General features: G+C 42.6%; 1 long non-coding RNA gene across 3 annotated transcripts; it reads right to left on the bottom strand.

Annotated features, from left to right (window-relative positions):
• Window positions 1-327: 327 nt before the first annotated feature.
• On the bottom strand, window positions 328-14,168 carry LOC115656346. 3 transcript variants are annotated; one of them, XR_004001637.1, is made up of 6 exons: window positions 14,041-14,168; window positions 12,779-12,858; window positions 10,876-10,982; window positions 4,364-4,482; window positions 2,265-2,325; window positions 328-736 (listed from the first exon to the last, which is right to left on the bottom strand). It is a non-coding gene; the product is annotated as an uncharacterized LOC115656346 (long non-coding RNA). The 3 variants fall into 3 exon arrangements; XR_004001638.1 differs by lacking the exon at window positions 14,041-14,168 and adding an exon at window positions 13,733-13,815; XR_004001639.1 differs by lacking the exon at window positions 10,876-10,982.
• Between the last annotated feature and the right edge of the window lie 5,338 nt (window positions 14,169-19,506).

The following is a 19,506-nucleotide window of genomic DNA, read 5'->3' as shown; positions in this document are numbered from 1 at the left end:
AGCCCCTCATCAGATATAACTTGGTACTAAGGAGAATCTGGCCCTGAATGTGTAAAAACAACTCCATGGAGTTCTATGGATCTAAGACTGGTGAGGTAGAGAATAAGGCCCTTTAGAGATTTTTTAATTCTCCCACTATCCCCTCTAACCTTTTAAAAATACTAAAAAGCTTTTCTCTTCAGCAGGGCCGACTACACAAATCAAATGCAGAGTTTCCAGGCCAGCCCACTTTGGAGAAGTTATGAATCAAATGAAAGTTAGGAACATTTTCAAAAAGGAAATGGACAGGTCAGTTTTCAAAATACCATAACTTTGATTCACCTTTTTTATTTTAACCAAAATTACAAGGAAAATGATACCCTAGGATGTGCTCTACATGCAATATTTCGAGATCAGATTCCTGTTTTGAGAAGGGACAGTAAAAATCAAGCTTATAGTGGGAATCTAGCCTCAATCTAATGCTGCTTCATAGCAAACAGGAAGGGTTTCATGGAAGGCCACAAATCCCCCTTTAAAGAAAAAAGAAAAATAAAGAACTTTACAGAATTTACTTTACTGAACAAAGAAACAGAGATAGTGATGCAAACTGCAAGAGCTATATAGAAGAACAAATAGAGAATGTGCTTCTACATAGGGACTTTCTTATGGAAATTCAAAACAAGAAATCCATTTTTATGCCTTCTTTTTCTCATGACATGGTCCAGGGTGTTTTAAGCCAAGTTTTCCACATGTTGCCCTAAAAGAGAGACACACGGACAAAGAGATAAGACAAGACACAAAGATTTCAGTGGCATAGTCTTGAAGGGAAACCCTCTAACCTTTCCCACTAAACTTATGAAGATAACAGTAGTTATTCACATGGGCTAGATCAGCTACTGCCCTCACGTGTGCACACTGGCATTAAAGGGGAGTTGTGAATGCATATTGACTAGAAGAAGTTACATTCATTCAAAAATGCACTCTTTCCTCGACACTACCACATTCCCAAAGCGAGCGCACACAATGTAGGAAACAATCATGCCAGCATGGCTAAGCCATGGACTGTTTTTGTGTTTATTGTACAGCTCCAAGCATAGTGTAGCAGCTAAGCTAATAATAATAACTTATTTACAATTTGCACTTTTAGAGAGCAACACTAAAGGCATCCATCCTGCTTAATATTGATGCTTTATAAGAAAGCACTACCATAGCTGAATAGCCCCAGGCACTACAGCTAGCACTAGTGATACTTCTCTGTTCGGGTGGGACTATTTCTGTAGGATTTGGTGAAGTGGTGCCTTATAAGGGCTCAGTTTTAAGCATGACGACTGCCTCCAGTGTTACTTTCTAAAATGCAAATTGTAAGTAAAACTTACTTTGGAACTATTAAGAAGATGCCATTTGCTTTCCTTACGATACTGGACTCCATTTTAAGAAATGGAGATTTCAGGGTATAGAAATAAGTACTGAACTATGAAAACCTCTTGGGGCTGCAATAATGGGCTGGAAATGTCATGAGAAGAGGCCATCTTTAGCTCTCAGGGGAGATGAACAATATCAGCCTCTGTCAGGCTCCTTCAAAAGTTTTGCTTTCAAGTAGACTGGGAAGGGCAGAGATCGTAAAAACAAAAAATTATTATGAATTAAAAACAAACTTTCTAAGTAAGCTGATTGAAAGTCATGGGAAAAACATTTTCCAGTGAGAACAACTTTTTGTTCTTTTTCATAGAAAGTGGTCTCTATACACTTGTCGATATTCATTGAAAAACCCACATTTTTCAGTGAAAATAGATTTTTTTTTGTGTGAAAATGTTACCAAAAAGTCATGTAAAAAAAGTTTTAGTGGAAAATTTCCTATCAGCTATTACTCTGACCTTCAAAAAGTTTGATTCAGTTTTAGTGGAGGTTTGGAACATTGCTTATTGTCTGATGAAGAATCAAAGAAAGAGCTGATATCTTCTACCACTGAATAAGAAATAGAATTTATGAGAATAGAAAAACATTTTTACCCCTGAAATTACTCTGCCCAGTCAACTTCACTGTAGAGCGTCTGTTTAGAACCTCTTCCAGTCCCCCTATCTGGCTTCCTTCTTCATTTTTAAAGAAACTGTGCTGATATTCTCAGTCTTGAGCTGGTCAAAACTTTCTGCCAACACACATTTTCAATAGAAGGGTTTTCAATTTTTTTTGACAACCCCCCCCCCCAAAAAATCAAAATAAATTCTTGACCAAAATTGTTTTCACCAAGAACTTTTTCCGGGGGCGAGGGAGAACTATTTTCCAACCTGCTCTGTCTCATTTTATTCAGTTAGGTTTGCTCATTCCCAGTGCAAAGATATTTCCATCCTGAGCGAAGAAGAAAATGAAAACATTTAATATTTTCATATAAACCATTTTGTTCAATTACTTTAGTTCTTTTAAAGCCAGATGGCAACTGATTACAGTACACTGCTACCTCAATATAATGCCACCCGATATAACACGAATTTGGATATAACGCGGTAAAGCAGTGCTCCGGGGGGGCGGGGCTGTGCACTCCGATGGATCAAAGCAAGTTCAATATAACACGGTTTCACCTATAACGCGGTAAGATTTTTTTGCTCCCAAGGACAGCATTATATCAAGGCAGAGGTGTATCTGGTACTGAGCACCCACCAGGACTGGATTTCCAATTAGGCACAGTAAGCATGTGCTTACACACCAGTGTTAACTACTGTATATACTCGTTCATAAGCCAAAATTATTTATTAAAAAAGGGAAGCATCAAAGAAGGGGGTCGATTTATGAACGGGTATAGAGAGGGGGAGAGATGGGACACAGCCCCCCCAACAGAGGGGTCAAGGAGAGGCAGCACAGCCAGCAGAGCCAGAAGGGAAGAGGCGGGGCCTGAGTCTCTCTTCTTCTGGCCACGCTGCTCTCCCCCTGGCCTCCGAAGCAGCTGCAGCTCTGGGGCTGGCAGGCTGCAGCTGTGCTGCCCAGCCTGCTGGAGCAGCTCTGGCCAGGCCAGAGACATCCTTCCCTGGCCTGCCCCAGGTAAGGTGGGAAGGGATGGGATGGGATGACGAGAGTGTGGAGGTCTCGGGCTAGGGAGTGGGGCGTGGATGGGTTACACTGGGAGGCGTCATGTGGAGAGGTCCCAGGTTAGGGGTGGGGTCATTTGGAGAATGGTCACAGGGGTTACTCCCCTGACCCTCAGTTTCTCCCCCCCAAAAAAATTTCCCCACCAGTTGCTGTCCTGGCCTGTCAGGGTAAGCTGTTGGTGGGCTGGGACATTTTGTTTTCTTAGATTTACCTCCGTGCCTGCGGACACGCAAGGTAAACCAATCGTCTCGGCCCACCAGAGGCTTATCCAGATGGGCCAGGAGCGAAAGTTTGCAGACCCCTGAATTAAAGGGTTGGCTTATGAATGGGTCATAAAAAATTGCCATTTTTACTTATCCATCTTGCGGGGGTCGGCTTATGATTGAATATATACGATATGTGATTTTCTAGCCCAGTTGAGCTATTTTTAGCTGTCGATTACCGGAGTTATTTAGCAGTTGTGAGTTGTGGTATTTTGGGCTGTTTTGCTACCACTGTCCACGCTGCCACTGGCTGCACTGCTAGGGAGTTCTTGGGAAGGAGGGAGCCTGGCGGGTGCATTTTTTCCTTAAGTGAAAAGCCACAACATTCTTCTTGGAGCCAGGTTAGGAGGCAGAGTGGGCCACATAGAACTGCTGGGGGCTCCAGGCAGGGCCACATAGGGAGGCAGAGGGGACGCTGAAGATGCTTTGCCTCGGAGCACAAAAAGTATAAATCTGGCTCCCACACAGCTGAGTGCTAATAACACTGCTTTTCAGCCAGATAACTGCCAGCTGTACATTTTAAGAAAGCAGCTGGTCAGATTCTGACCCGTTTATACCATTGTAAGTTCAGAGGAGCTCTATATGCACTGGTATAACTAAGATCAGAGTCTGACTCAGTGAACTTGAAGAGAGAAGTGGAAAACTCAGGATCATAGCAGGTTTTCCTTTATTATTCCTAATCAAAGAAGAATCTGTTCTGGTCATCAGTGGGCAGGATTGAACCTCAGGAGCTAAATGCATGAGCCTCTAGTCCATGAGCTAAAAGCCAGCTAGCTGTTAGCTAAGGCTGTAGAGCAGCTGGCTCGATCGATCGATCTCTCTCTCTCTCTCTCTCATGAAGTTGAATCCATTTGGCTTTGTTACAGGACAGCTTGTCCATGTCAAAGCAATTGCAGAATAAACTTAAAAAACCTGGAAGCAGATGAATAAATTGAAGGGTGCTGCTCCTATGGGAGGAAAACCCTTCTGGAAAAGGCAAATAGATTAGCTCTGAGTGTTGTTTTTATTACTCTGCATAAGCGGTTTATTTCAGTACTCACCTCCTGGCTCTGCCAAAGTAACAGTAGTTTCTATAAGTTCTGCCATCAGCCGCACAGACACATTCCTGAACTGTGGGGCACAGGATAGGATCATTCTTTGGGTCATAATCACATTTTGTCTGCAAATATAATAATATATCATTTTAATTCCCTTTGCCATCTTTTCCTCCTATGGCTCTATCCTGACTTGCCAGTTCTCCTCTTTCTGCCTCTAACACTAATCTTACCAGGTCCCATGGCCATAGTGTCAGCCTAACTTGGGATGCTAGCTCTTTGAGACATAGGCTCTTGTCTTCCTCTTGATTGTACAATGCCAAGTACATTGACAGTGCTCAGTAAATAATAGTAATGTCGGGGGGGGGGCGGGGGTAAATCCAACATCAGAAGTAAGACCTGTTTCCCCCATCACCACCAGCAGAGCCAGGCCTGTGAACAGGGGAACGACTCATGAACCCAGTCCATGCTAAGGGTGTATTTGGAGGAGTGAGGTAGTGTTATTTTTGTGAAGTAGTTCAGGTTCCCAAAGATGCATTTAACTGGGTTTCAAAGGGTTAAATGCTGAGGCTCTTCCCACATCTCTCAAATTGGCAGCTCTCTGTTGGACCGCAACTGAGGTGGCAAAATTGAAGGGATTTTTCAGTTACAAAGGTTAAAAATCTGAAAAAGCATAAAGGCAGGAGAAGCCCAATTCATCCTTTTCTCCTAATGCACCAGCTGCAGACAGCTTCTGTAACTAGGAAAGGAGAGTTAGTTCAACCAGAAGAAGAATCAGGCCAGACCTCAATCTAATCCCTTATCGAGACTGACCCAATCCTTTAGTAAGGTGTGTAGTGCTTCCAATTAGTGACGGGCTCCTCTTAGCCCCAGAGTGTCACTGTGAGTTAGTCTGGAAAGATCTTCCGCAAATTTTCTGGGATCCTACTGGGAAGGGAGTTGTAGGAAACATTACCTGGTTGCAGGGTGAGGGTTTGGGGGATCAGGAGTCTGATGGGGAATTTGGGTTGCAAAGAGGAATACTCTGGGTCTTTGGGGGGAATTGTGTCAAATGGACAGTGGGGATGCCATCAAGGGAAGGAAGAAACTCCATGCAAGCCTCTGGGAGTATGTATGAGGTGACACAGGGAGAAAAGAGTGAGATGGGGCTATCAGGGAAGTTGCTGAGGAGGAGGAAAGCATTTTTGAATCAGGAACATCCTGAATTTTTGATGCGTATTGACAGTGTACTGAAGTGCGGGACACAAGAAATAGTCTTGTCCATTGCTTCTGAGGTCCAGTGAATAGGGCACTGGGCTGGGAGCTAGGAGACGGGTTTGAGTCCCAGTTCTACCACTAACTGCAAATCACTTCCCCTCTCTGCGTTTCATTCAAAACCCCTACTCTGTACGGCAGGGGGATATAAATGGTCCCCAATATGCCCCACCTCCACAGATTAGGGTTAAAGATTTTACCTTTTCTTTCCCTACATAGACACAGGAAGGGAAAAGTCATTATTCTGGTTGTTCTGATTTATCTGCTGCTGATGGAGATGTAGGAGAGAGAGACTCTCACAGCCTTCTGTCTGATTTGTAACATGAACTCGCTGCACTGTACTGGCAGTAACTGGTCATTTGACTCAATGAACAGAAGAAGTCAGTCCCCAGTATCCAGAATCATGTGTAATGGGAAAAGATTCTTCCTAATAAGGTATACAGACAAACAATGATTTGAAATTTCAAACTCTCTCTTTGATATTTTCCCCATCACTTCCCTTCCGGTAGCTCTTAGATTCTCAAACAATCCAGCCAGGTATTGTATCACATCGAATTATGCATGGGAAACAATGGTCTGACCATGTACACCAGTGCAACTGAATCCCAGGGATTTACTCTCTCTGTTTATGAGTACCAAGGTAGTCCCTTTTTGATGATCCCAGCCTCTTTGTTAGCTATTCTGAGGGGGGAGATGATTCCAACACAGAGTTCATGATCACATAGTGCTTACAAGGGTCTCTTGAGACAAGGGAATGTGAGGGTTCAATAACAATAAGAGCTGGACTCACCTTGCCCTCATGACTGGCAACATCGGGAACAAAATCACAGACATACCAGATAAAAATGAGGGAAAACATTGGAAAGAAATTAAATGCAAAACATGCATCTGTCTGGAGCAAAACTGAATGCAGCTTCTAACCTAGCAAACACCAGGGAAAGCAAGTTCCCTGCACTAATGAACCACGCATAAAGCTGTACGTCTTGTTAATAAATAATGGCTGCATTTAACGGAGTTCATTCTTCTGGCTTTGGTGATCCATAAAATGTTGCATTCCTAGCAAAATGCTCAGAAAACAATAACAGTTGCTAAATATTGTGTATTTTTTGGCTACTTGGATCATCTATTGAGTCTGAATATTTAAAATGAATGCTGTCACTGGTATAGTCTGTGACATCACAGCAAGTGGAGCAGGAACCCCAATGATGCCCTTTTTCAGGAGAATGGGATCATTACACACCACTAATAAGGGGAACCTGCAAGATAGTAATAGTCACACTAAATCTATGTTAACTCTCTGCTTTACAGGCATCTAATGCCCACTGAGGTCAATGAGAGGCTTTCCATTGACTTTAGTGGAGCTTGGCTCTGGTCCATATATTTTAAAAATGACATAAGGAGAAGATGGAGATAAGTCTATGCCAGGACACATAAATGCAAGATCTCACTTTGAAGCCCAGGAGCCCGAGTCCTGTTGAGGTTCCAAAACCTGGACATACTGTCAAACACCAGCAGCCTTCTCAACAAAGTGAAGGAGAAGCCTTAGACTGAAGAACTAATATATCTGAATGAAGAACTTCAGAGTGAAGTGCACTCCCACAACCTCCTTCTCCTTGCTTTTTGAGGCCAGGACAAGATTAATTAATGCTGGCAGGTGGCAGAGAATTGGGCCACCCCTCTCACTACAGGGGTTAGTAAAAGTTACTCACCAGAGCAGCAGAAAACTGCCAGAATAAGAAGCACAATGACACCAGCTATCTTCATGGTGGAGACAGTTGCTGTCTCTCTGTTGAGCCTCTGCTTAGTGGATTTCTCTTAATAAATTCCATGAGTTGAGCTCCCATTGTGTGTGCGCTCACATTGTGTGTGTGTGTGTGTGTGCTCACATTTTGTGTGTGTGTGTGTGTGTGTGTGTGTGTGTGTGTGTGTGTGTGTGTGTGTGTGTGTGTGTGTGTGTGTGTGTGTGTGTGTGTAGAACTCCAGATTCTTCTGTTTGATTATGAAATCACCCTCGTGGCTTGGTACTGCTAATGCAAACCAGAAGATTTTTGAGGAGCAGTTCCCAACTCTCAGGAATGCTTCCTTATCAATATAATTTCTAGAAAATCAGGATGAGCATAAGTTACATTCTTGATCTTTGCACCATGGAGCTTGTCAACAAGATTTATTGTACAATCAGTAATCCTCACTTCAATCCCACCTGAATATTTTCATGGAGGTACATTTCAAAAGGAGCAACTCTACAGAGAGGACAGCAATTTCTCGCCATATTTACATCTTTATTGAGTCCCAGTCTCATGCACATTTCCTTGCAGTGGGGGGTTTACAATGGATTGAGTTATATTCTGATGGATTTATTCAAAATAATTTCACCATGAGAAATGGTTACCAAAGCAATTTGTTGGTATGACATTTATTTTCAAATAAAATTAGGATTTGGGTTAGCACTGGTGTATGGATGAAGTATAAAGCAGCAATTCTCTTGTATCAGTGAATGATGTATTCTACAAAAACATTTACACAACAGTTTGTGGTGTATTAGGATTTTTCAGATCATGTCAGTGAATGGATGAGAATGTGTTTACGTTGCATGGGTGAACATGTTGAAGAATACAGATGAACAATGATTGTTTAACATCCCATAAGCATCTAATGGAGACTGGCAATCAACAAAGGCCCTTCAAGTACAGTCTAATGTCACATAATGTCTAATTAATTTTTTTCAGCTCTTCTGCCCTGTAAAAAGATGTAATGGAAATGCAGGTGAAGAATGTGTTAGCAGGTGGCTGAGCCTATCATGGCGGACTGAATCCCTCTCACTCTTAGAAGCAAAAATGTGCAGACAAGGGAACATTACTTTCTGCAGGAAGCAGAAATACATCAAAAAGACATGGGAGGTTTGAGGTGTAAAATAAATATAGTAAATCCCAAGAGCATAAAAGCAATGAATGAGGAACTCCTAGAGGAACAGGGGTAAGAGAGAAGAGTGCAAGGCAGGGAGCTGGAGGAGCCTATCACAGCTCCCTGCTTCCCTGCCTTAGCCCTTGTCTGGGTATAAATTAGAGCAGTCTTGAAGATGTTTCAACTTGTGGCAGCCAGAAACAGAGATTAAGGGGCCATCTGCCAGTTGAGCAAAGCTGGAGTGTAATGCATGTTGCCCCCCCCTTGCCCTCCCAACCTCCCATTGTGAGGAGGGTGGCATAATGCATCCAGACACACCAGTCCTCCCAACACTGGAGATTCCCTCATGCTGACAGAATCACCAGGAGAGGAGTTAGGGCCAGATTCCATCCCCTTTGTGCAGCAATGGCATTCTGACATTGGCAAAGAGATCTGAAAGATATCTGCAATTCACATAGTCACCTTCGTGCCAGGATCCAACCCAGAGTGAATTTTTATGGCTGAATAATAAACTAATTGAACGGTGGCATGTAGAATGAAAATACCAACCTAACTTTAACTGCTAGTATTGCAGTAGAGGAAAGTATGTCTTTTGTCCAGAAACAGAGGGTTTAAAATTTATAGCACTGAGGTCTTTACTGAAATTCTTTGAAAATCCAGTAAAGTTACTACCATCTCCCCAGTCTGAGGGTGAGATACTGTAGATAAGGCATCTGTCCAGGGGAGAATTACAATGAAAAGTCCCTCCAAGTGCACCTCTAGGCCAATGACTCAATACTATTTGCCCTTTTTGAAATTCCTCCTTAGTTATCTTGATCCGGTTACAACAAGTGACACTAGCTGGATATACACTTAAGGAGAAACCTCCCCAGTCACTAAACACTAAAATAATCTGTAGAAAGATAGAGAGAGAGTGTCAGTCAGAACCAATAATATCAACAAACCCAGCCAGGCACAAGAGAAAGACTCTGTAACAACCTGATACCAAGAACTAGTCCTACATTTGTGTGTGCATTTAGTGCTCATGAAAGATTGTCCTTTGGGCCATACCAGAGCAGATTCCCTCTCTATCTGCCTCAGCCTTGTCCTAGAGGTATGACCTCTAGGAGTGAGAGAATAATTCAATTCCTGTGCCACAGTCAGCTGTGCTGAGATTGCCAACCACGGTGTCCAATAGTTTTAGTTGTGCTGGCATGCTGGTAGTTTCTGTGATCAGGACACCTGCCCTCGAGGACGTGGTCTGAGACTCACCAAACTTATTTCATAATGGTCACAGAACAGCCAGCACATGGTAAGAACTTTGGGTCACTACTGACCTATGCTGGATTTAAACTGGGAACTAGGATGTAAATAGTTCGATAAGAGACCAGGCACTGAAGGAATAAACTGGACTGTGACACAGAGAAGGGTTACACAGCACCTGTAGGCACAATGTAAAAATCCATGCTAAACTTAAAGAAGTGACTTTGCAGAAATCCCCAAGCAGCACACTAAACAGATGTAGAAACCGGGGAACATGCAAGTATTGACAGGAAGGGATGTTCCTTCAGAATTCTCCTGAAGAACTGAGCTGTATTGCAATACGCAACCATGAACTCTGTACTCAGAGCTGAGCTTGATTTTCCACAGTGTTGAGCACCCAAAACTCACACTGGCTTCAGCAGGAGCAGTGGATGCTCAACGCTTCTGAAAAGTAGGGCAGTGTAATGTGGCACTGTCCTTTCAACCAACTTAAAGAGTTCTAGTGACACTTCATGCCTTGGTAGAATCTTAGAATCACCTAAAAGCAACTAGAGACAATGGGAGCTAAAAGTAGAGGCAAATTCAGAAGTGTATGTAATGGAGACCTTTAGTGTAGCTTCAATGCTGAGATGATTGGAAGGAAGAGTACATTATATTTTCTTAGGTGAACCTGTGTATTTGTCCCAATAATATTAAGCAGATTTGTTTCCATTTTAGGTTTCTAGACATCGTTTACATTGTCTGGCATGACCCTGGCTCAGAATCCTTCACTGTCCAATCATTTCCCTCTTCAATTAGTGCCATTCTGTTATATTTATCATATAAAATCCTCCTTTTCTGAATCATCTTTATCCCCATTCTCCTCATCCCATTGTTCTCTCCCTCCCTCCAACCAATCCTGATACATCCCTTCCCACACCTTTCCTTTCCTCTGAATTCCCTTTTTTCTTATTATTGAGCCCAATGCCAGATCCTTCTTCATGCCCTCAGATCACAATCAAGTTCTCAGATGATCTCCTCCACCCTGAATTTGGAGACTCCTTCTGTTCTACCAGTTGTTCGTTATCATAATGATTCTCCTACCAGTCTCTCTTCCTTGTTCCCCAATCCAATTTCCTTACCTCTTGAACAGTCAAATCTTCCACTGCTGGCATTTCCAATGAATGTTAGGATGTCAGCAAATCCAGCAGTATCTGCAAGGTCATTTGTGGTCTTCCAGCCTGGCAAGCTAGTGTGAGAGTTTCCCTGGGTCAGAGGACTTAACTGCATTTTAAATCATATGATATGTGAGAGTTGAAGACAGCAGCAGACCTGAGCCAAATCCAGAATTCAGGACCCAAACTTTGTTTTTTGCGGATACGGTACAAACTCACAAAAGGTGCCAAATTAAAACTCCTAAGTAACATAGGTGTAACCCGCACACCTCCTGAACGTGGTGCTCTATCCCTTCTAGTGGCACTGAGACCACTTAGAAATTAATGAGTCTGCTACAGGCTTAGCTAACAGACATATGACTTTTAGCTTATGCATTTAGCTTCAGAAATCACAGGTTCCATCCCTCCCGCCAATGACTGGGGTCTGTCAGTGTTATACAGGCAATAGATACAGACCAGGAAGACTGACTAGCATTACGAAGGCAATCCATAAGTATAGATCAGGAGATCGTTTGAAAAATTCTAGCTCTGATAGGTCATGAATGGGAAAAGTTAGATCCTGTGAGATACATTTAAAATTTCAGCAAAGGTACAAGGGATAAAGGATTAGGAAGCGTGGGTGGAACTTTGTGATCAGTGAGTAAGCTGATTATGCAAGAAGGGGAGTGAGGATAAGAGGGTTGATGCAGATAAGAGTAACTGGATTCAGGGTGGATGTTCAGTGCAACTTTTAAGTACTTTATAAAAGAATCCAGTTTATTCAGTGGTCAGTCCTCTTCCTACTTTATCTAAACCAGTCCCTCATCCCTACATTTAGATAGATCAACCAAGCCAAGAATCTCCTTTAAAACAATAAGAGGACTATTTGTTCAGCCACTTTCCTGTTCCATCACCTGTGGCCCTGCAATGTCCTGCCACTCACCTGTGTAATTAAAGCCTACACAGTCTTCCTTCACTAATGACCAACATTTCCAATATTCAGTGGCTGAAGCTGGTCTTACCCTGTACTTAAACACCTGAATCAGAGTAGGCTGATTTTCAAAGGTGCTGAGCACCTTCAATTTGCATTGACTTCAAGTGGAGTTGCAGGTGCTCTGCCCCTCTGCAAACAGTAACAGATTTAAGAGACTAACAAGCCCAGGTTTCAAAATGTTGGCCTAAGGTTTGGAAGGCATTTTGAGTTTCCCAGCTTTTAATTTGAGGAAGTCAAAATGCCAAAAGCAAAAGGTAAATCTGATCATGCAAAACAACTCTCGCATTTCCCACAAAGCCTGTTGATGCTATCTTATCACTGGTTGCCAGCAGCAAGAGGAAGCTTGAGACTTCATGGAGAAATATACCCGTGGTTGTCACATACCATAGAGAAGATGATAACCTGCAAACCCCTATAAGTGTCTGCTGAAAAAATGTTGAAGCAGCAAGATAATCTGGACAATCAAGTCTGTGGAATGGAGCAATCACTTGAAACAAAGGATGGCGGGAAATGGAAAAACGATAAGTGACATGGCCGAGCTAATGAAACAATCTGTCAATGGATGGAGCCCAATGGTTCCTGTTCCAGGGTTCAGACACTGCAAAATTAACAGATATAGACAGAAATGGGTCTATAATAGAAGACAAAGGAAATCCCATTGGACTCAGAGGGACTAATCCTAAAGTTTTAATACTGTATATTGAAAAAGATCCCATATATCAGTGGAGTATTAAATTGTTGCTTCTCACAATAATAATTTTCTCTTTTACAGCTATCCTAGATCTATAAGATAATACAAACACATAGTAAGAGACAGTCCCTGCCCCAAAGAGATTAGAGATGGACAAGAAAGATAAAGGGTGGGAGGCGAAAAAGAAGACTAGTGAAGTGACTCACCCAGATTCACCCTGAGGGCAAGAAGCTGACTCAGAACCAGAAACCCCAAGTCTCTTGACTCCCAGTACACTGATAAGCTCCTGAAAGACAGCAAAGGCAACAAAAGAAGTTACCTACTGCACCACAGGACTGCTGCTCTGTAAAGTATTCAGACCTCAGTTCCACGTCTCAAGCTACAGGCTAATGAAAGGAGTTAGAATGGAGTTAGAATGGTGAAGCATAATAGTGTGGTAGATATATTCATTGCTGAGTTTATAAAAATAGTATTTTGGGGTTCCTTAGTTCTCAGTGACCCCAGCTCAAAGGCCTGATCCTGCTTTCATTGTCATCAATAACAAACCTTCCTGTAGATTTAAAGTTCTGGGATACAAAGTCCCTCCGTTTACAACAAAATTTGTTTTTACCTAATTGCCAGTGCTGCAAATTTACTGTGGGATCTGAAAATTGAGCTGTGTTCCTTCTAGCTCATGCACTGTGGCCTGCAATAAAGACTTGATAGTTGCTCTCAGTTACGCTCATTGTCTTCATCTTCACTCAACTACAGTTCTGCAACCCCATTAACTGTAATAGGTTAACACAGCTCCTACGGAGAGTGAATATTACTCCAGCAATTGAAACTTTATGAATATTTCTCCTAATGGTGTTAAAGCCAGCATAGAATCTAGCTGTGTCTCCTATAGCTGTACTAGCTCTGCTGTGCTAATAGGAGTAAAATGTAACAAAAACTATTATTTTGTCGATAAAGACATACATTATTATTTATTATTAATAATTACTACTACTACAGTAGTGTCAAAAATGTGCTATGTGCTGTACAAATATATAGGCAGATAAATCCCCTTTCTAAGAGTTTATAATCTAAAAAGATTAAGCAACAAACAAAGAGAGAAGCAAAGGAGTCAGAGTAATATAGGCATAGGTCTTGCAGGACTGCTTATAAACATGCATACTCACATGAGTGTGACATCAACTGACTTCAGTGTCCTTTGGATCAACCCGAAAAGGAGCTAATTTAACGTAAGTATGGTCATACTGAGTCAGACCAATGGTCCATCTAGCCCAATATCCTGTCTTCCAACAGGGGCCAGTGCCAGATGCTTTAGAAGGAGTGAACAGAACAGAGCAATATTGAGTGATCCATCTCATCCAGTCCCAGCTTCTGACAACTGGAGGTTTAGGGACACCCAGAGCCAGAGCATGGGGTTGTGTCCCTGACCATCTTGGCTAATAGCCATTGATGGACCTATCCTTCAGGAACTTACCTAATTCTTGTTTGAATCCAGCTATAATTTGACTGTGCGTTGTGTGAAGATGTACTTCTTGAATAAAAGTTTGCCATTTTTACATAGTCATTTTTTCCAAGCAGAACAGCTTAAACCTGCTGTTCAAATGCTGAGAGTGCCCTCATGCAGCCATAGCAACTGGAAAACACTTCTGATGAGGAAACATTAGGTCAGCACCTGTCATTGCTATAGGTAGAACATTATAAGATCCTGTTTTCAGTTGTTTGTAACTTTGCCAAACTTTAATCACTCGTGCTGAAATTAACTATCCTAGATGTCTGCCTCAGACTGAAATTATCTGAAAAGTTTCAGATAAAACACATTTGCCATTTACAACAATAGTTAGAAGAAAAAATGTGTAGTTTTGTCCATCTTAAAAAAATTCATCGATTTCATTAAGAAGCCCCAGCTCCTCCATACTTTGGAGGAAGGCCTTGAAATTTGGTCGGGGAGGGGAGTGGGGAGGTTGCCCTGGTGTCAAGGCTGTGCCTTTTGCTGTTTCTGTGAAAATCTGAACAAATTTGACCAAGTTAAGAGTGTCTGAAAATCTAATTTTCCACATGCTCAGAAGAGGCTTGTTAGATTTGGCAGCTAAATTCACCAAAGATTCCATCTGCACTGAATATGCTCTGTCCTCTCACAACTCCTACACCCTGAATGCACAGCACATGTGTCATCCCCACAGAGCTTGATATTCCATTCAAAGGCTATGGAGCTGAGCAAGACTTTCTTTGCAGTTGCTGCTCCTCTCTGTTCCAGTGCTGAGCACAGGAACTGAGGTAAGGAATATTGTCTCTCCTGTGTTCTCAGTGCCCCACTTGCTGGCACTCAGCATGTGGAGAAGAAACAGCCATACTCCAATGCAGAAGGGTAAGGAATGTAGGGAGCCAGCAGGGTGAAGCAAATGGATAAGAGCAGCAGGAGAGGGGAAACTTTGGGGGCACAGAGAAAGAATGGGCTATAACCACTAGAAAACCTGTCCTTCCAGAACCTGGAATTGAATCCAAGAATCCTGAGTTTCACCATTCCTTTGCTTTCAGCAAATAGCTGTGAAACCCGCTGGCAAAGCATCCCATTCTTCACTACTGCTAGTCCACATCAAGGATAACAGCCTACTATTTCTACCAATGACTACTCTAGCTCAAAAGGTAGAGGTTTATGCTGTAGATTTAACAGTCCTAATCCTGCAGATGACCCACATTGGGAGTTGCTATGGTTTCATATGATAGAATTTTTTTTTCAGTTTGTATTTTTAAAATTAGTTCATTACACTGAAAGAACAACGTTAATAGAATGTTCAAGTTGCTAAGTCAAGCCCTTAGAAGCTAAGAAATGCCAGAATTAAGGTCCCCTGTGCAACCTTAGTTCGTCTCCCTCGTGTGCATGCCTTATGATGCAGTCTCTAATTACATGATCAGATAATATTTTTTCCACGGTACCCTGCCTGATTTAGTGCACGGCATGGATAGTATTCTGGGAATGAATCAGGGTTGTATAGTGAATGAGGCAGTTGTCTGGAGGATCTCAGCCTTGTTTGTCCAAGAAGTTGGAAGGTGTGGGGTGATTGATGGAGGGAAATTCAGGAAGAGAAAAGATGGTCTCAGGGTTTACATATTTGAATGTCACCCTGGAGAATTGAATTGGATCCCTGTCTCTGTCACAGAGTTCCTATGTAGTGCTAGTCAAACTGCTTAAACCAGTCTCTTCACAGGAAGTTACTAATTTGTGTGTTCCTCATTCTCTGGGTGCCCAATACGAGATGCCTATGATCCGATTTGCAGATGTGTTCAGTGTTCACAACTGCAATGGACACTGATTGGAGCTGTACTTTGAACATATAAAGTACCATAAAAATGCTAAGTACTGTGAAAAATCAGGTCCTAGGGCACCCCAATTAGTGGACACTTGTGGCAATATGGCCTGAATTTCTCAGTTCCTCATCACATGGGGATAAAGATAATTCCTAAACTCACAGTGATGTTGTGAAGATAAATTTATTAGCATTTGTGAAGCATTATACTGACAGTCTCTGTGAAGCTGATGGCCTACATCCCTTGCTTCATAGAAACACCCATCAGGAGATTAAATTTTTTTTATGCAGAGCAAGATTTGGATTGTGTGCTTTAAATAAGGCTATACACTTCTGTGGAGGATAAAAAAAATATTGTGCTTTCATTGAATAAGGAAGGGCCCTTTGGAAAATGTAGTATGTGATCATATAATTGAAGATTGCATAGGCAATCTTAATTCTGGCATTTGCTAACTTCTAAGTGCTTGACTTTGCCACTTGAACATTCTTTTTTTATATTTTTTGGCTGTGATTATATTAATGCTATATGCCTGCAGAGTGTTCAGCCTCATCCAACACTTGAGAGTGTTGCACGCTGAAATTATTGTAAAAGAGCGGTCTGCCTCTTTAAGGTCCAAGGAGCAGCCAGCCCTGTTCTGGAAAGAAGCCAAGCAGGTGTGGGGAATCATCTGATCCAGCTGGACAGCATTTAGTGATTGGGGCTACTGATTCCCAGCTAGGGGATGTAAAAAGAGCTCCAGGGTACAAAGAGGGTTTGGTTCAGGAGAAGGGTGGAAATGTGCTTTCCTATGGCTGCAGCAGAAGGTTGTGAGAGGGTAGAAATGCCTTATGGACACCCCTCCCCTAGGCTAGGTGAAAGTCTAGTACATTAACCTATTGTAAACCTAAAGACCATGCAATCTTAAATGAGGAACAACACTGTTGCTTTTGATTAGTTTCTCTTCTCTTTTAATTTACCTTTTTTAGGATTTATACTGCTCCCTGAGAAAAGGGCTACTCTCTGAAAGGGGTGTGGCCAATTTTTGTCCTAAACTGGTCATGGGTCCACCACCGTGCAACTGAGTTTTGTGGCACGATGGTAGTCTGTGATGATCAAAATAATCTGGTGATAAAATTTCCCTGCCCTCTGTAGTCAATCTCAAATCTGCCTCTTTGGGTAAAGTCATGACAATTGTTAGTTTCTGCTATCTATAGGATTCAGGGTCTGACTCCTATTTTCTCCATTTTTCAAGAAATGCAGTTGAGGAAGGAGCATTCCTCATTAGGCAGGACAGCCCCTACAAACTTTGTCTAGGTTTCATTTTCCATGACAAATTAGAAAGCGCTTTCATAATCAAAGGGGAAACATCTGACTTCTTCGGTGTCTATATACATGTACTCCATCTGTGGAGTTAACTGTAAGAGCATCAGTAGAGCTGAGCCCTAATCTTCAACACAGATTAAACCATTATCTCCAGCATGAAGGAAATCAGGGTCTTAATACTCTCCATTCTGGTATTTTTCTGTTGATGCTGCTTCTGGGCCCTGGAAAGAGCCCTGTCTTGACACTTGCTAACCCTCTCAAATCAAAGACAGATACTCAGGATAATGAATATCTTTAAACAGATTAGGGTGTAACTGAAAAATCAATCCAGATGCAGTGTAAGTAGGTGCAAGACAAAATGCTACAAAAATGTGTTCTTTTGAAAATGAGAGGGACAAGCTGGGTGAGGAAATATCTTTTATTGGGCCGATTTCTTTTGAAAATGTCCTTCCAGGAATACCTTTTTGTTTAGTTAAATAGTTAAATAGTCAACTATGCTCTTATTAGTTACTATCTTACAGTCTAAATTTCCCATACACATAGTCTTAAGAGAAGTAAACCGTCACAATAAATGTGCTGAATTAGGCAGCTACATTTGGATATTCTGCAGGTAGATTTAGTTTCATTTCTGTCCAGAACTTTACTTCTGTTGACCTTTCAGGGCTGCTTTTCTTGCAGATACTGCCAAACACCCAGGGCTAAAGTCAGTATTGCTCTTTCTGTTAATTATCACCTTCTGCCAATCTTTGGTTTAAGATAAATGTTTTGTGATAACATTGCGCCATGATCTCTGTTTTGGAAAAACACTAAAACCCAGGATAAAACATGGGTTCATCAAGTGCCATGACACTGAAATTGTAAATCCCTTTGATCCAGATGCATGGTTTCTATACAGTCAGAGATTAATGTTTGTGACATAGTGTTTCATTAGTGTGAAATACAGAGAGCAACCAGGAGATGAAATAGTGAGAGAGGAATATCAGATAATCCTCAAGAATCCAGTTGTTTTCCATTCCTAAAAATGACTTCTTCTCTGCACCCGATTCATTAACTAGACTTTTTTTCACCAGCTTGGGGAATCCTTTCTGAACTGGTATTTAGTAGTGTAGGCACCTTATTCTAGGTGAGAGGCCTCTGAACTTAATTGGGAGTGTTCCAGTGAGAGAGATCTGAGTGCTGTAATCTAGCCTTGGAGAATACAACTCTGTAGATAGGTGAAATCACCCCTGCGGCACCTCCTGCTAGTTGTCCTCAGGAATTAGCTCATAGCCAGCCAGGAGCACCCTCTACAGGCTAGTGATCCGCCTGTCCTCTGGCTCTATGTTCCTCCCTGGACCCCACTGTCCCTTTAGCTGGGGTCCTGCCCCCTAGCAGTACCCCAGCAATCTGGGTCTTCCCTCCCTTGGGAACCTCCATCCCCACTTTGCTTCAGTTTTGGTTACTGCCCGCTCTCCATCTAGCCCCCATTCACTGAGGCAGACTGCAGTATCAGCCACTCATCACTGGCAAGGAGGGTTTGGACCTGCTGCCTTAGCCTACCTCTAGGCTGCCCTCCTGCAACCCTCAGTACCTCTTGCCTTCTACTAGGCCATAACCTGGGGCTTCCAGGCTGGAGCTCCCTGGCTCCTCTACCTTTCCCCAGCCCTGCTTCACTCAGGTACCTTGTCTCTAGCTCCCTACAGCCAGACCCATCTCCCTCTACTGGCAGAGAAAGACTGTCTGGGCTTCTGGCTCATTGCCTCTTATAGGGGCCAGCTGGGCCTGATTGGGACCTGGCCACCTCTGAGCCTGCTTTCCCCCAATCAGTCCAGGCTTCTTGCCCCAGTCATAGACCTCTCCTGGGCTGCTTTAAGCCCCAAAGGGCAGGAGTGGGTAACCACCCAACTACAAACTCCCATGATGCTTAGGGAGAGAGGGGCTTCTAGGAGATGCAGGGAGAGCATGCCATAGGTTCTATCTTGGGTAGGGAACTGAGATCGTGGTCAGGGGAGTGGAGGTTGCTTTGAGAAACTCTGTTCAAGTTAGGAGCTGCTGCTAGAAAGCCGGAAGCTGCTGCTGAAAAACTGCTGAGGTTATTGCTGGGCTTTATTGCAACTAGACTGACAGAACTGACTGAAGTTGGCATGTAGTGAAAGCAGTGTGAGTAACCACCCGTTGTTGTTTGTGAAAGTGCTTGCAGGGGAAGGGGGACAGCAAGGTTACCATAAGGGGTCTGATCAGAGAGGGTATGTTCTTATTGTCTAGCCAGGATTACTGACTTCTGGTTAGAACAACACCCATTTTGCAGCTAGGCCCCTTGTTGCTTAGGCTGGACTGCTTTACTGGACCAACA

The sequence above is a fragment of the Gopherus evgoodei genome, chromosome 8, assembly GCF_007399415.2.
Source record: "Gopherus evgoodei ecotype Sinaloan lineage chromosome 8, rGopEvg1_v1.p, whole genome shotgun sequence".
NCBI classification, from domain to species: Eukaryota; Metazoa; Chordata; order Testudines; family Testudinidae; genus Gopherus; species Gopherus evgoodei.
The sequence above is the reverse complement of the archived record's forward strand: the minus strand, read 5'-3'. Positions and strand labels throughout refer to the sequence as shown.